This window comes from Musca autumnalis, unplaced genomic scaffold (genome assembly GCF_047663935.1).
Source record: "Musca autumnalis isolate F117 unplaced genomic scaffold, ASM4766393v1 scaffold_4, whole genome shotgun sequence".
NCBI lineage: Eukaryota > Metazoa > Arthropoda > Insecta > Diptera > Muscidae > Musca > Musca autumnalis.
The window spans coordinates 242,190,622-242,206,033 of NW_027411977.1; the positions used below are offsets into that span (position 1 = coordinate 242,190,622).

The following is a 15,412-nucleotide window of genomic DNA, read 5'->3' on the forward strand; positions in this document are numbered from 1 at the left end:
CATCTGTGTGCACATCTATTATTTCTAATTTGGGTAAGGGTATCTGTTGATTTGTTGTACCAGTTAGATATTGTTGTGCAACATGTTGATGGTCAAGTACATCATGGGTAATGGACGATGAATAGTTGCTAGGTAAATTCTCTGGTAAAAATTCGTCCATTTCATCCACGTTCTCTTCTTTGATTATAGCACTTGTGGATTCATCGACATTCTCTGGTAAAAATTCTTCCATTTTATCCGAGTCTTGTTCATATTCTTTTTTAATATCATTTAGCATATTTGCATAGTTTTCGAGGTTTGTTGCATCGTAGTTTAGTGTATTTGTATCATTGTTGGAATCTTCCGGTTTATAATCATTGGCAAAGGGGCCAGTTTTTATGGGAAATGCATCGGACATTTTTACTTGGAATATTTTCGTTTTCAATTGATGAAAAAACTTTTACTACAAAGTATTTAGGGATGGCTGCAAAAAAAAAAAAAAAATTCATATGTACATATTTTTTTTAACATTTTAGTGTATTACAATTCTGAAATGTTATAATAAATTGAAGTATTTTGTGTTTATTTTCACGGACAAACGTTTTAAATATAAAATATTACAGCCGCAATTCTTTTTCAGATCCTAAGCATGTCATCTTCACTAAATCGGTGGAATGGCATCTTCAACAATTCTTTGGCATGGCATCTATACCAATTCTTTGGCATGTCATCTTTATTAATTCCCTAGAATAGCATTTTCGGTAATATTTGGCATGTCATTTTCACCAACCCTTTGGCATGAATTTTTCACGTCTTGTTCGGAAAATGCTGTATTGAAATATGATTTTCATGGCTTTTTTATTTATTCAAAGCAATTTATGAAATAACTATAATTTAATTATAATTGCAGTTTGTTGTTGTAACAGTAGTTTATATGTTAATTTTTCTGCTTAATGAATGTGGCTACATATTGAAGTTTGTTAGTAGATTTGATGCTGAGCATATCTTTTGTGTCATGAAATCTTGCCCTATAGAAATTTAGACGGCAGCACCATCCCGTCATGCGTCATGAGCCAAAAATACTCTGCTTTGTCCTGACAGCGGACGCTCCTCAGCTGAGATAAATGGTCAATATTCTCCGAGGACCGCATGCAGACGATAGATAGTTGTTTATTGAATCTGCGACTGCATTCATGTGAATACTTCTTAAACCTGCTTGATAGGCTTGTTGATCCTGGTTCTGCTCCCATCGACCATAACAACTCAACTCTGCCGCCAAGATGGTGAACAAAGTGGCCGTAGATTTATTGGCTCATAACTGTATATTCCTCGCGTGGAAGAGGGTGGTAAGATCAGACAAAAATGAGTTCAGCCATTCACAAATTTCATCAGGGAAGGCACCTGACACCAAGATCGTACACAATCATCCGCATACGTTATAGGTTATACAGTTCCTGCAATATCTCCTCGGACATCTTGATCCTAAATTCTACGCACGACAGGCGTCCAAACATATAATTTATTATCCAACGTTTCAAACTTGGCGGGAGCGTAGTCTGCTCGATAAACTCAAACAGCGTGAGTGCTTGACAGTCTCAAAGGGTTACTATCACTACTATCACTCTTCTATCGCACGGCTTACTTTGGTTGAGTCTTCGACTAATATGTGTAGAGATGGCGTGTAGCGCAGTTGTTGTGCTGCTTGCGGATCTCATGTTATTGATCGGCAACTAGACAGTTATTTCTGATGCTGGGGTCTTTGTTACGGGCGACTAAAGCGAAATTGGTCTGCACGATTCACCTTTGCTGGCATCCTTACGATGCTCCAGTAGCTGGTATATTTTCCGGACTTCGGGAACGATGTGTGTGGCTAGCGACAGGTTGAGAACTTTATTGAGATACTTGACATTCGGCCGTCCAGCTGTTCCCGTGTAAGCACCGCCGCTACTCGCAGCATAGTTTAATTTCTCCGCAACTGATTGATTGATTCATCTTACAAAAGGTTTTTCAGTTCCCATCACCAGTACAGATTTCGACATGGACTCTAACTGCAAATTACTATTTCGTGAATTTTATTTTACGAACATTTTGGAAATGTAGGGATCTACAAATCGACTTGTAGAGTAGGGCTCTCTAGAGCAGACAATAAAACATTTATAATACCAAAGATTGCAGTCCGACTCTATTTTTTGCCCAATGATTGGGACTTCCTAGCGTAATAAATCTTACATAGCTTTAATAAATCTTAGATAAGTAAAAGAAAAAATATATACATGTGTATAAATAAAAATACAAAATTCATCTCTATTGGATCGATGGAATGGGTTCAAATACTGATGAAAAGATCGGATCTATCACGACTTCCTTTGAATGGGTTCAAATGCTGATGAAAAGATCGGATCTTTCACGACTTCATTTGAACCAATGCAAAAGATCCAGTGAAATCATGGCATCTCATGGAACCACTTCCATAAAATTTTGCAGTGTACCTTATTAAATATGCCTGCCTTCAAACCATTCAATGCAAGGCATATTTATACAAGGTAGAAGTGACAATCAGCTGTATTCTTACTTTTTTTGTAAATTTAGTTTTCAAAATGTAATAGGGTCTACTCATGAAATTTGAACCTTCGAAATTTGCGACCACAAAATTCTTCTTTTCACCGTAAACGAGTAATAACAATCACCTACGACCGTTCTGTATGCTTTATATTTACATTTTGATTCAAATTTGTTCTATTTTAGAAGATTTTCAAAACGTATTTATGTTTTCCTGAACAATTTTTTTGAACAACCCTATTATTCAATATTTATCTTTGACAATTAATTTTCAATAACAACAATGTTGTTTTTGTAAATTTGTTAGTTGTTGTAATTCATGCATTTACCTTATATGAATATGCCTTGATTCAATGCAATCTTCGCCAATGTGAAACACTTGTGGCCTGTTCCCGTACTTTATAAAGTGGTAAAAGTCGTAAAAGTTGTAAAAGTCGTAAACGATTTTCATATAAATTTTGTGTACAGTAACGCAAATAGTGTAAAAGTGGTAAAAATTGTAAAAACTTTTTAGTTCTGGAACAGAGCTCTAGTCTGTTCCTTTAATTCTGAAAATGGTAAAACCGGCAAAAGTAGTCAACGTTGAAAACTGCTCCCATATGAATTGTATTGTGTTTGAATAAAGGAACGTAAAGGAACAGAGCTACTGCCAGAGCAAATCAACTGGCACACACTCTCATTACCATCCACAAACAGTGTGGTGTTTTTGACATTTCACATGATTTCCTTGATAAACACTTTTTTAAGGGGTAATACACTGATATAAAGAATTAAATGTACCTTGAATTTGAGGTGAGTTTATGACTATTGTTTAATACACTTATTTATTGTAAATTTACTATATTTTGTTATAAACTTCAACAACTATGCTACGATCGTTTCGCTGGTGGTTTAGGCCAGCTCATCAGGCATATTTTGAATGTAAATGGCTAGAAGACAAAGGCTGATTTTGATAACTTCTATTTATACAACCATTTTTACAAATTTGTAGATATTTAATTTTTTGATTTTTTATTTTTAGGTCAAAATCGTCTAAGTACAATATGACAATCCTAAGCGAAGGTGCCACATTATCTTGACTTGCTGTTTCTTTAACTTAAAGACTTGCCGTTACTTTAACTTTGTGTATGGAGCTATCAAAGATTTATAATAGGTATGTAAGACAAATTTCCGAGCAATAATTACTCAGTATTAGTACGGTTACACTAGAGATTTTTGCCGGGCTAACCCACTTCATGAGGATTTATTTGACGTTTGCGCCATGGAATTGATATTTGAAACCCAAACCCACTGTGTTAATCCGGTTAAGTGTAACCTGGGTATTAGACTTGAATCTTTTTTATAAGAACTACCACGCAGTTCACAGTGTATGTATATTGTATGAAAATGACAACTTAAATCTATTGGATTTGATAATCAATCATAATCTCAACGGGCTTTCATTGGTCAAAATTGTAAACATTTAAAGCTGTTTGCATTGAGCATCTGGCCAAACTTACAAATGTTTATGGGACAAATAAGGCATATTGAGGAGATAGATACATCAGCATTCAGTACTGCGAAATGTCAACAACATTTTGCAAAAGTAAAGCGATTCTTACTATTTCTCCATACAATTTCATTTGAAAAATTGATGCGGGTACCTGTGTGATTGTGCCATGACAAATTTTCCCAACATTAGCCGTGTTCCAGAACTCAACATTTTTTAAAATGTTTACCACTTTTACACATTTTACCACAAAAACCGTTCCCGTACACAAAAAAGTTATAAAATGTTCACTTCTCTTTAACAAGAATGGCACAGAATGACGTTCTCTTTAAAAACTTTTTACACGACAAATTTGAGCGTGTAAAAAATAGTAACATGGTTGCCGGCGTCTGATTGGCTGATAGGACTTTGACATATGTTCCAGGTTTTTTACTTTTTTTCCATTTTTGCGTTCCCGAACTTAAAAAAAACGTTTGTGTGAGAACAATTTTTCTCTCTTCCCCTTTTACAAGCTTTACTATTAAAAAGTACGGAACAAAGCTATTAATTTTTAAGTTCCAAGGCACATTTATAGAAGGTAGAAGTGGCAATCAGCTGTATTTTTACTTTTTTTATACATACCCTGTAGTGCGATTCTCTATCACATTTTTAGTTACCGAAAAAATCGGTCAAATTAAAATGCTTATAAATTCGGTAATTAACGTTTTTTTCCCGTAAGTTATCGACCAAAAGAAATGTTCTGTAATGTTCTACCCAAGGCCTACAGAACTAAATAGTCAGGGCTAACTATTTTGGGCTGAGTGTCCGACTGTATAGGCTGTGGTTTTATCGATAACAGTGTTCTCAACTTTTATTTGAACTCTTAATTAATTATATTATAGCCTTTTGCAGGGTTAACCTTCTTAATGAGGATTTATTTGACGTATACGCAAAGAAATTGGCATTTGAAACCCAGTGGGTTTGTTAACGTACTATTAGAGAATCGCACTACTGGCACAATTACCCAGGTAGTAGTATCGTTAAATTTTGAATATGTTATGTCAAAATGTTCTTTATGTTTTTTTTGGGAAATTACAACAAACATCATTTTTATAAAGAGATTTGACTTTTCATATTCGAACAGCTGGTGTGATACCACTACCTGGGTAATTGTACCATGAAAAAATAAACTTAAAAAAACGTGATGACAAACACAACCGGCGTTTTTAATAGTTTTTTCAAACAATTTCTTCCAATGTGAAACACTGTGAGAGCAAACCAAATGGTACTCACTTCCATTACCATCCACACCATCCATAAACGTGCGATGTTTTGACATTTCACATTCTTGCTTTCTTTAATAAACACTGTCTTTTTGTAATAGAGAAACACAAGAATAAATATAAACATACCATGAATTTGATGTGAGCTGATGAATATTGTTTAATAGAACTTATTTATTGTTAATTTAAAATATTTTGTCATAAACTTTAACAAAAAATTAAAACTAAATAACGCGTAGGTACGTAGAGAAGAATGGTGCCGTTTAAACTACGTTTTGTTGTCGTTTTAATAAGACACCCATATAGTGTGTTACATGGTACAAATACACAGGTAGCCGCATCGGCAATTGTTGGTAACATAAGGTGTCAAAATTTGACATCAATTCAATGCAGTTGACACGTTATGTTACCAACAGCTGGCATGATAATGCTACCTGTATTATTGTACCATGGTGTGTTAACAGAATGATTGAAAGGGAGAGAGGCGGCAACCATTGACCACGGTTGCCACCAGGTAAAAAAATTGTCTACCAAATTTTTCCGAAAATTTTACCAAAAAGTTACCAACAAATTAAATTTTCCATTTCGTTTGTTACACATCGAACTATGCATCGGAAACCCTGTAAAATAAATATTGCTATCTCTTGTGCCAGACACTGAAAATAACCAGTGTGACCAGATTTGAAAAAGTGTTGCAGCTAAATCAGCATTAAAATAATGCTAAAAAATGCTAAAATAAATATTAAAATGCCAAAAAATAATGCTAAATTTAAAAACGTTATTTTTTAATCAAATATACCCGCCACCACAGTATAGAAGGTATATACCCAGCAAAATGTTTGTAGCCAAAGAAGTAGTTAAATCATGAGTGCAAGTGATTTCGGACTACATCCTTTTACGTGAAAGAAGTCATGATTTTTACAAGGGCATGGTGCAGTGAGGATACTGTCTAATTTACTTCTTAAGCACACATTTTGCATTAGTTCTTTGTAGTGAATAAATCACAACAACATATGATTCAACTACTTCTTTGGCTACAAACAAAGATGTAGTTCGAAATCACTTTTAATATTTTTTGTATACAAATTACTTTTCATGGATGCAAACATATTGCTGTTATTATAATTAACAAGAAACAAATTATGTTCTTTGTCTTTTTAAGTTTTTTTTTGCAAAATTTTGAAATTTCTAAAATGTGAAAAATTTATGAAATGGATTCAAATCGGACATTGTCAAAATGTGAAGAACGGACTGCATTTTTCATGACTCTGCGTGGACTGCTTCAAAAGCTATTCAATCACTACTTCACAAGGAACAACTTCAAAAAAATTTTGCTGGGTAAGGTTGGTTTTTCCGTTTGTAGCGCATTGAACTAATCATAAAGTATATATTCATGATAAAATTCTTAGTCGATCTATGCATGTCTGTCCATATGTGGTAATGACTCTAGCATACACAAAAACTGAGATATGGCACTGATTTTTTGAAAGATGCGTCTTTTGTTTGCAATCGGGATAAGTTCAAAGATGGACTAGATCGGTCCATGTTTTGATACAGCCCCTATAAAACGGTTGTATTTTACATTTTATTAGCTATGATTTGGTATTTAAGATTCCAAAAACCTTCTCCACCACGTGGACATAGAGCCCACGTTTTGGAATAGGTCCCACAAAAAGGTACCGGCTTATTAAAGTTATTTTGGGTGTCATTTGGGTTCAAAGTGGTTAAACAACTTATTCGCCATAAATCAAGGACACGTGCCAAATTTTTGGTTATGGCCTCATATAACGGCACCATCGGTTTTATATTTTTTTATTTACATTTTCGGGCAAAATTGGATATCATTTGGTATTTAAAGTTCGCTGTGGTTAAAAAGTTCTCCCTCGAAAATTGAGTACATAGGCTGAAGTTTTGCTATAGCCCCCATATAACGGAAGCACCCGATTTCAGGTGGTTTAAACTTTTTAGATGACTGAATTATTAAGTATTTGGGGTTCACAGTGGTCAAAAAACTTATCCACCTAAAATAGTGGTATTGGTACTTTCGTAACAAAAAGAAAAACTAACTATTCCATATCAGTTCTCAATATTTCGTGGTGGAGGGTATAACAAGTTCGACCCGGGCAAACTTAACGTTTTTTACTTGTTTCATTTTATTCGCTTATTCAAATTTTTATTCCTTTAAATCAGAGCAAAGACGAAAAATTTGGTATTTTGAGCTGTTCAAACAGCTGTTCTATTCAATTCAACCAACATTTATCAGATTTTTTAATAGAAAAGTGCTAAAATATCTCAGATTTCGTGGATAGAATAATGCTAAATTTATAATGGAAAAATGCTAAGAAAATTGCTAAATGCCAAATGGAAATTTTGCGGCTAAATACAAAAAAAAATAAGCTAAATTTAGCTGCAAAAATGCTAAAATGGCCACACTGAAAATAACACATGAAAATATTTTAGCTTTTAGGAGAGAACGGAGGTGAAGGAGCTCCCTTTCTCCCTTCGTACCCATAAGCTCAAAACATTTTCATGAAAATTTTCATAGTCTGACACAAGACTATGTTCCAGAACATGCAAGAAGCTACTATTTTTTACTACGATAACATTTTTTCCTTTATGTTATCGGAAAAAATATTAAAAATTAGTAGATTCTTGCAGTTCTGGATATTTATATAAGGTAAATGCATGAATTACAACAACTAACAAATTTACAAAAACAACATTGTTGTTATTGAAAATTTAATGTCAAAGAAAATATTGAATAATGGGGTCGTTCTAAAATTTTGCTCAAGAAAAACATAAATACATTTTGAAAATCCTCCAAAATAGAAAAAAATTGAATCAAAATGCACGTTTACGATGAAAAGAAGTATTTTATGGTAGCAAATTTCGATGTTTCAAATTTCATGAGTAGATCCTATTACATTTTGAAAACCAATGGTATGTTCCAGTACTGCAAGAATCTACTAATTTTTACTATCTTTTCGATAACATAAGGGGAAAAATTTTACCGTAATAAAAAATAGTAGCTGCTTCCAGGTTCTGGAACAGAGCGTTTATAGTTTGTTCAATTAAACCTTAAGAAAGCTACCAAACCAAAAAGGAAGTTACCAACCCTATAAAAAGTTACCAAATTTGGTAATATTCTACCAAATGTGACAACCGTGCCATTGACGGGTGTGCATGGTACAAATACACAGGTAGCCGCATCGGCAATTGTTGGTAACATAAGATGTCAAAATTTGACATCAATTCAATGCAGTTGACACATTATGTTACCATCAGCTGGCATGATAATGCTACCTGTATTATTGTACCATGCGGGTGTGTTTACTCTTGAATATGCAGGGAGAATAGCATGACACAATTACCAAGGTAGATGCATTGCAGTCTAGCTCATCGAACTTTTTTTCAATTTTATTTAATATAATTCATATAGATATTTACAATACGTAGATATTGCCCCAGAACCTTAAACGCTTTTTAGGGGCTAATGAACTTGAACTTTAGAAACAAGTTGTGCTTTCTCATACAGACGTATAACAAATTTCGATATTGAGTTACGAATTTTCATGGATTTATTGTCGATCAAATTAGAATATTACTTAAATAACTCCTGCAATAAAGGAAAAATAAAACTCTTATATAATTTGTTGTAACATTTTTATTTCATGTGTCAATCTTTAAATTTTATTGTGGGCATTTTTATGATCTTTATGTCTATATACATTCATATGAGAATACACAATTCGTCAGTACTGCGAAATGTCATATTCCACAATTGATGGGGGTTTTAATTCAGAATAATCCCCGATATGTTGATGTAGTGATTCCACAGTAACACTTTTACGATTACAACATTTGGAAAAATATCTGAGTTCGATGGTATCTAAGACAACTGACAGTTCCTCATATTTGTTGGTATGGGCCTGTTGGTATGTTTCTTTCTCATGTGTATCCGTAGATAGCGTTTATCTGTATAACATCTACCACATATCTCACATTTATATTTGGCAGGTGTTTGTTTGCGTGGAGTGAGCTACTGGATGCATGCCTATTAAGACCTGTTTCTGTGATAAATCTTTGATTACAAATTTCGCAGATATAATCTGAATCTATAGACGAAGGATGTTTATTTCTTATATGTGCCTGGAGAATATCAGATTCCGCATAACATCGTCCACATATTTTACATTTGTGTTCAGTGGCCGTTTGAGTTTCTGGACGCATCCGGTAAGAATGTCTATCAAGGCCTGATTGTGTTGTAAAGATTTCTATCGTGTATAAAAGAACTATCACACATTCCACAAATATGTTTAGCAGATATTTTAGTGGAATGCTTTCGGGTATAATGCTTATCAAGACCTGTTTGTGTGGCAAATCGTTGATTACAAATTTCTCAAATATATTCTGAATCTATAGACGAAGAATGTTTTTTTCTTATATGTGCCAGGAGTACATAAGAATGCGCAAAACATCGACCACATAGTTCACATTTATGTTTAGTGACTGTTTGAGTTTCTGGGTGCATCCGGGTAGAATGCCTATTAAGACCTGTTTGTGTGATAAATCTTTGATTACAGATTTCGCAGATATATTCTGAATCTATATACAAAGGATGTTTATTTCTTATATGTGCCTGGAGAATGTCAGATTCCGCATAACATCGTCCACATATTTTACATTTGTTTTCAGTGGCCGTCTGAGTTTTTGGATGCATCCGGTAAGAATGTTTATCAAGGCCTTTTTGTGTGGTAAATTTTTGATTACAAATTTCGCAGATATATTCTAAATCTATAGACGAAGGATGTTTTTTTCTTATATGTGTCCGAAGATTACTATCGTGTATAAAAGAACTATCACATATTTCACAATTATGTTTAGCAGCTATGTGAGTGGAATGATTTTGGGTATAATGCTTATTAAGACCCCTTTGTGTGGCACATCTTTGATTACATATTTCGCAAATATATTCTGAATCTTTAGATGAAGAATGTTTTTTTCTTACATGTGCCAGGAGTGCATAAGAATCGGCATAACATCGACCACATAGTTCACATTTATGTTTAATGGCTGTTTGAGTTTCTGGGTGCATCCGGTAAGAATGTCTATCAAGACCTGTTTGTGTGGTAAATCTTTGTGTACAAATTTCGCAGATATACTCTGAATCTATAGACGAAGGATGTTTGTTTCTTATATGTGTCTGGAGTGCATAAGAACCCGCATAGCATCGACCACATATTTTACATTTATGTTCAGTGACCGTTTGAATTTCTGGATGCATCCGGTAAGAATGTTTATCAAGGCCTTTTTGTGTGACAAATTTTTGATTACAAATTTCGCAGATATATTCTAAATCTATAGACAAAGGATGTTTTTTTCTTATATGTGTCAGAAGATTTCGATCGTGTATAAAAGACCTACCACATATTTCACAATTATGTTTAGCAGGTATTTGAGTGAAATGCTTGCGGGTATAATGCATTTCAAGACCTGTTTGTGTGGTAAATCTTTGATTACAAATTTCGCAAATATACTCTGTATCTATAGACGAAGGATGTTTCTTTCTTATATGTGCCTGCAGACTTGTAGATTCCGTATAAGAATTACCACATATTTCACATTTATGTTCAGTAGGTGTTTGAGCGACACGGGAAGATGAAATAACAAATCTTTCTTTATTATCACTGACGTTAGAATTTGTATCACCATCGATCCCAGGATCTCTACTATCAATCTCATATGGGTGCATATCAATTATCTCTAATTTGGGTAAGGATATTTGTTGAGTTATTGCATTATTTGGATGTTGTTGTGTAACATGTTGATGGTGTACTACATTATGGGTAGTAACTTCCATACAACCATTATATTTCGATGTGAGTGATGACGATGGGTAGCAGCTAGGTGAATCTTCTGATAAAAATTCGTCCACGTCCTCTTTTTTAATTACATCAATTCTATATTTATCACCATTCTCTGTTAAAACTTCATCCACTCTTTCGAAGTCTAGTTTATATTCTTCAATATCATTTACAATATTTGTAAAATGTTCAAGTTTTGTTGTATTGTCGCTTAGTGTATGTGTATCATTGTTGGAATTTTCCTCTTTACAGACTTTGGCAAACGGTTCAATTTTTATAGAAACATTTTCCGACATCTTTACTTTGAATAATTTAGTTTTCAATTGAGAAAAACAGTTTTGCTACAAAGTATTTAGGGCTGGCTGTAAAAGAAAAACAAATATATGTATCTATGTAAATATTTTAACAACATTTTATTTTATTTTTTTATTTTTCATTTGCTAAATTGTTTAAGATATGGCAGACCTAGACGATGGTAAAGGAAACGGATAGATTCATTTAGTATTTCCTCTCGTAGCCTAATTTCCTCTTTATGTCCAGATTTGCATTAGGCAATGTTCCCGCTAAACCAAATATGACTTTATGGAAGCAAAATACCGTAAACACTGTTATAAAGTGTTTATTCTATAACCAAATGTCATTTTTAATAGTAAGTTGATGTCTTCTACACTCGTGCCTACTTTCTATTCTCATCAATGAATTCTCTTTTGAAACGGTGTTAAAACAGAATGACATTACCGTAATTTTTCTGAATATTTTCTTCATAGAATTTCTCCCAATGTGAAACACTGTGAGAACAAACCAAATGACACACACTCTCATTACCATCCACAAATAGCATGGTACAAATACACAGGTAGCCGCATCGGCAATTGTTGGTAACATAAGATGTCAAAATTTGACATCAATTCAATGCAGTTGACACATTATGTTACCATCAGCTGGCATGATAATGCTACCTGTATTATTGTACCATGACAAATAGTCTGCGGTGTTTTTGACATTTCGCATGCTTGCTTTATTTAATAAACATTGTTCTTTTACATTGGGGAAGCAAAAGAATAAATACATACATATACACATACCTTGATTTTGATGTGAGCTGATGAATATTCGTTAATAACACTTATTTATTGATAACTTATTATATTTTGTTATAAACATCAACGAAAAATTAAAACTATGTAAGTAACGCGTACGAAATGGGAATGGTGCTGTTGAAACTATGTTCTGTTGTCGTTTTAACAAGGGACCAACAACAGAATAAGTGAAAGAGAGAGAGGCACAGGAGTCCGAGAGCAAATATTGTTGTTATTGTGCATGGCACAAGTACAACGGTAGATGCATCAGCTGAGCTCAGGCACATTTAATAAGGTAGATGATAGGTCACATAAGATAGGTGATAGGTCACACACATGTGTACAAAATTATAGTATATAATATATGTACATGTAAACGGATGTAGTGAACTCACTTGGTAACGTCCATGATGAAATTTTAAACGTCGTTTGCACTAGAGCCTTTTGTCGAGTTAACCATCTTTATGATATTTATATTTGAAACCCAAACCCCCTGAGTAAATCCAGTTAAGGCGGCCATCAGACCATCTGCTTTTTCACATGTATGTTGTCACTTTGGGTATACTAATACTACAGAACAGCTCATGTCATACATGTGAAAAAGCAGATGGTCTGATGGCGGCCTAAGTGTAACCGGGGGGAAAAAAAGACCCTATAAAATCGAAATTCCATATAATTCGTAAAATTTCTCTGGACTTTTAAATTGCGAATTATTGTGATTCTATTGTAGATAAAATCGGTAAACTATTTAACTAACTTTTCCAATACATAATTAAAAAATTAAAATTTAGAATTTTAATTAAATTTTTTATTCAATGTGTCCTCCTCGATGGATTGTCATCTCAAGCGCGATGGGGAGGTCTAGTAAGCGTGAAGATCCTAAGAGCGATACCGGCGTTAGCGTAGCTACTGGTAGGGCCACCCATGTCGGTAAGGTCGATGGTGAACGCTGAAGCTAAGAACAATCCACAACGTGGGAAGTCAACGGTGCGTGTTATCTACAACTGCGGCGAATGAACTGATCACATCAAAGCGGCGTCTGTCTCATATTGAGCGGCAACAAACAGCGTCTGAACTCCAGGAGGAGCGGCTGAATACAGAAAAGGAAAATTCTAAACCCTTCAGAAGGCAACGGGAAACCACTGAAGTACTATCCCTAGAAAACCATACAATCATGAATACAAACAAAAACAAACGGCCCTTAGTCTCCGGCATCACAAGGGTGCTAAGAATCTCCGGAGGTAAAACAAAATCAAAACTTAACATCGGTACATGGAATGTACGCAGTCTTTACGAAGCTGGAAAACTAGCTAATACTCTAAACGAAATGAATAGACTTCACATTGATATACTTGGTATAAGCGAAACGTGGTGGCCAGATTGCGGAGAATTTATATCGCAAAACTCGAAAATGTTTTACTCAGGCAATCTCAACAAAACGCATAGGAATGGGGTTGGAATAATTGTAACAGACCGCATAGCTAAAAATGTTTTAGGATTTGTACCAAAATCCGATAGAACAATGATCATAAAAATTGAAGCGAAACCTCTCAACATCAATGTTATTCAAGTTTATGCTCCAACGTCGGACAAAAGCAATGAAGAAATAGAGGCGTTTTACAGTGAAATCGAAGAATTGCTACACCTGACAAAACAACATGAAATAACCATCATCCAAGGCGACTTTAACGCTAAAGTAGGAAAAGAGGCAGTAACAGGAGTTACTGGACAATATGGATTGGGAGAAAGAAATGAGAAAGGTGACAGACTCATACAGTTCTGCCAAGAATACCAGATGAAGATAACAAACACGATGTTCTGTCTACCAGCTAGAAGACTCTACACCTGGAAATCCCCCCAGGATAGCATTGGAAACATAATAAGAAACCAAATCGATTTCATTCTGGTTAACAAACGTTACTCCACTTCAGTATCGAAAGTATCTACATATGCAGGAGCAGACGTACCATCTGACCACAATCTCCTTATGGCCAATATATACATCAAAATTAGGGCTCCGCTGAAGAAAAAACAACATCCAAAACTTGACCTTGGCAAACTTGACGATCCAGCCACTAAAGTACATGTAAAAAGTTTTATTAATTCGGAACTAAGTGACATCCATAGGGGAAATGTGGAAAATATATGGGATAAAATCAAAAATACTATACATAACATCGGAAAAAATACGCTGGGAAATTTCGTAAGACCAAAAACAAAAGAATGGATGACAACTGAAATTCAGGAACTATTAAACGAAAGACGGCAATATAAAAACTCGAACTATGAAAAGTATTGGGAATTGAACCGAGAAATTCAAATACAGATTCGAGCTGCAAAAAATAAACATTTAAATAACCAATGCCAGGAAATAGAAAAATTGCAAAGCTTGCACGACGATTTTAATTTGCACAAAAAACTGAAAGAGACAGCAGGAATATATCGCAGAACAATTTCGCCAATTCTTTACAACAACAAAAATGAAGCAGTGTTTGAAGAATCAGAGAAGAAAGTAATTTGGAAGAAGTATATCCAACATCTATTTACTGATAATAACAGAACATGTTTTAATGACCAAACACCAGAACCGTTGACTGGATCAAGTATTACGAAGATGGAGGTTGAAAGTGCTATAACATCACTGAAAAATAGGAAAGCAACGGGACCAGACGAAATTGCCGCTGAATTGCTAAAAATGATTGACGAACATAACATTGATCTCTTGACAAGTTTGATGAACCACATATACAATACAGGCTTTTACCCACAAGACTGGCTAAAATCAACGTTTATAGCGATTCCTAAAAAAAAGTCACGCCAAACAGTGTAGCGACTACCGCCTAATCAGTTTAATGAGCCACTCCCTAAAAATATTTCTACGAATTATTCACAAAAGAATATATCAAAAATGCGAACAAGCTATGGGATCAAATCAATTTGGCTTTAAGGAAGGGATGGGGACGAGAGAAGCTCTACTTTGTGTCCAGGTCCTAATACAAAAATGCCGAGATGTTCACAAGGACATTTTCTTGTGCTTCATAGATTATGAGAAAGCGTTTGACACAGTGCAACACGATAAGTTAATGGAAATACTTGTGTCTATCGGAATTGATGATAAAGAAATCCGGTGCATTAGAAACTTATACTGGCAGCAAACTGCACAGATAAATGTCAATGGAA

At 34.5% G+C, this 15,412-nt stretch overlaps 2 protein-coding genes and 1 long non-coding RNA gene across 9 annotated transcripts in view; 1 reads left to right on the forward strand and 2 right to left on the reverse strand.

Moving 5' to 3' along the window:
• Nucleotides 1-5,550, reverse strand: part of LOC141403762 (uncharacterized) — a 43,009-nt gene extending 37,459 nt beyond the window's left edge. The window contains exon 1 of the mRNA XM_073986689.1: nt 5,419-5,550. The gene's annotated coding sequence lies outside the window, so the exon portion shown is untranslated. The remainder of the gene's footprint in view (nt 1-5,418) is intronic.
• The window catches only part of LOC141403759 (uncharacterized), a 567,712-nt gene that overhangs the window by 402,683 nt on the left and 149,617 nt on the right, over nt 1-15,412 (forward strand). For 3 of the 7 annotated variants that reach the window (XM_073986676.1, XM_073986674.1, XM_073986678.1), the window contains one exon: nt 3,560-3,691. The exons of the other annotated variants lie outside the window; for them this stretch is intronic. The gene's annotated coding sequence lies outside the window, so the exon portion shown is untranslated. The remainder of the gene's footprint in view (nt 1-3,559; nt 3,692-15,412) is intronic. 7 annotated transcript variants of the gene reach the window in all.
• Nucleotides 8,936-12,589, reverse strand: LOC141403830 (uncharacterized). Its single transcript, XR_012412904.1, has 2 exons — nt 12,239-12,589; nt 8,936-11,515 (listed from the first exon to the last, which is right to left on the reverse strand). It is a non-coding gene; the product is annotated as an uncharacterized lncRNA (long non-coding RNA).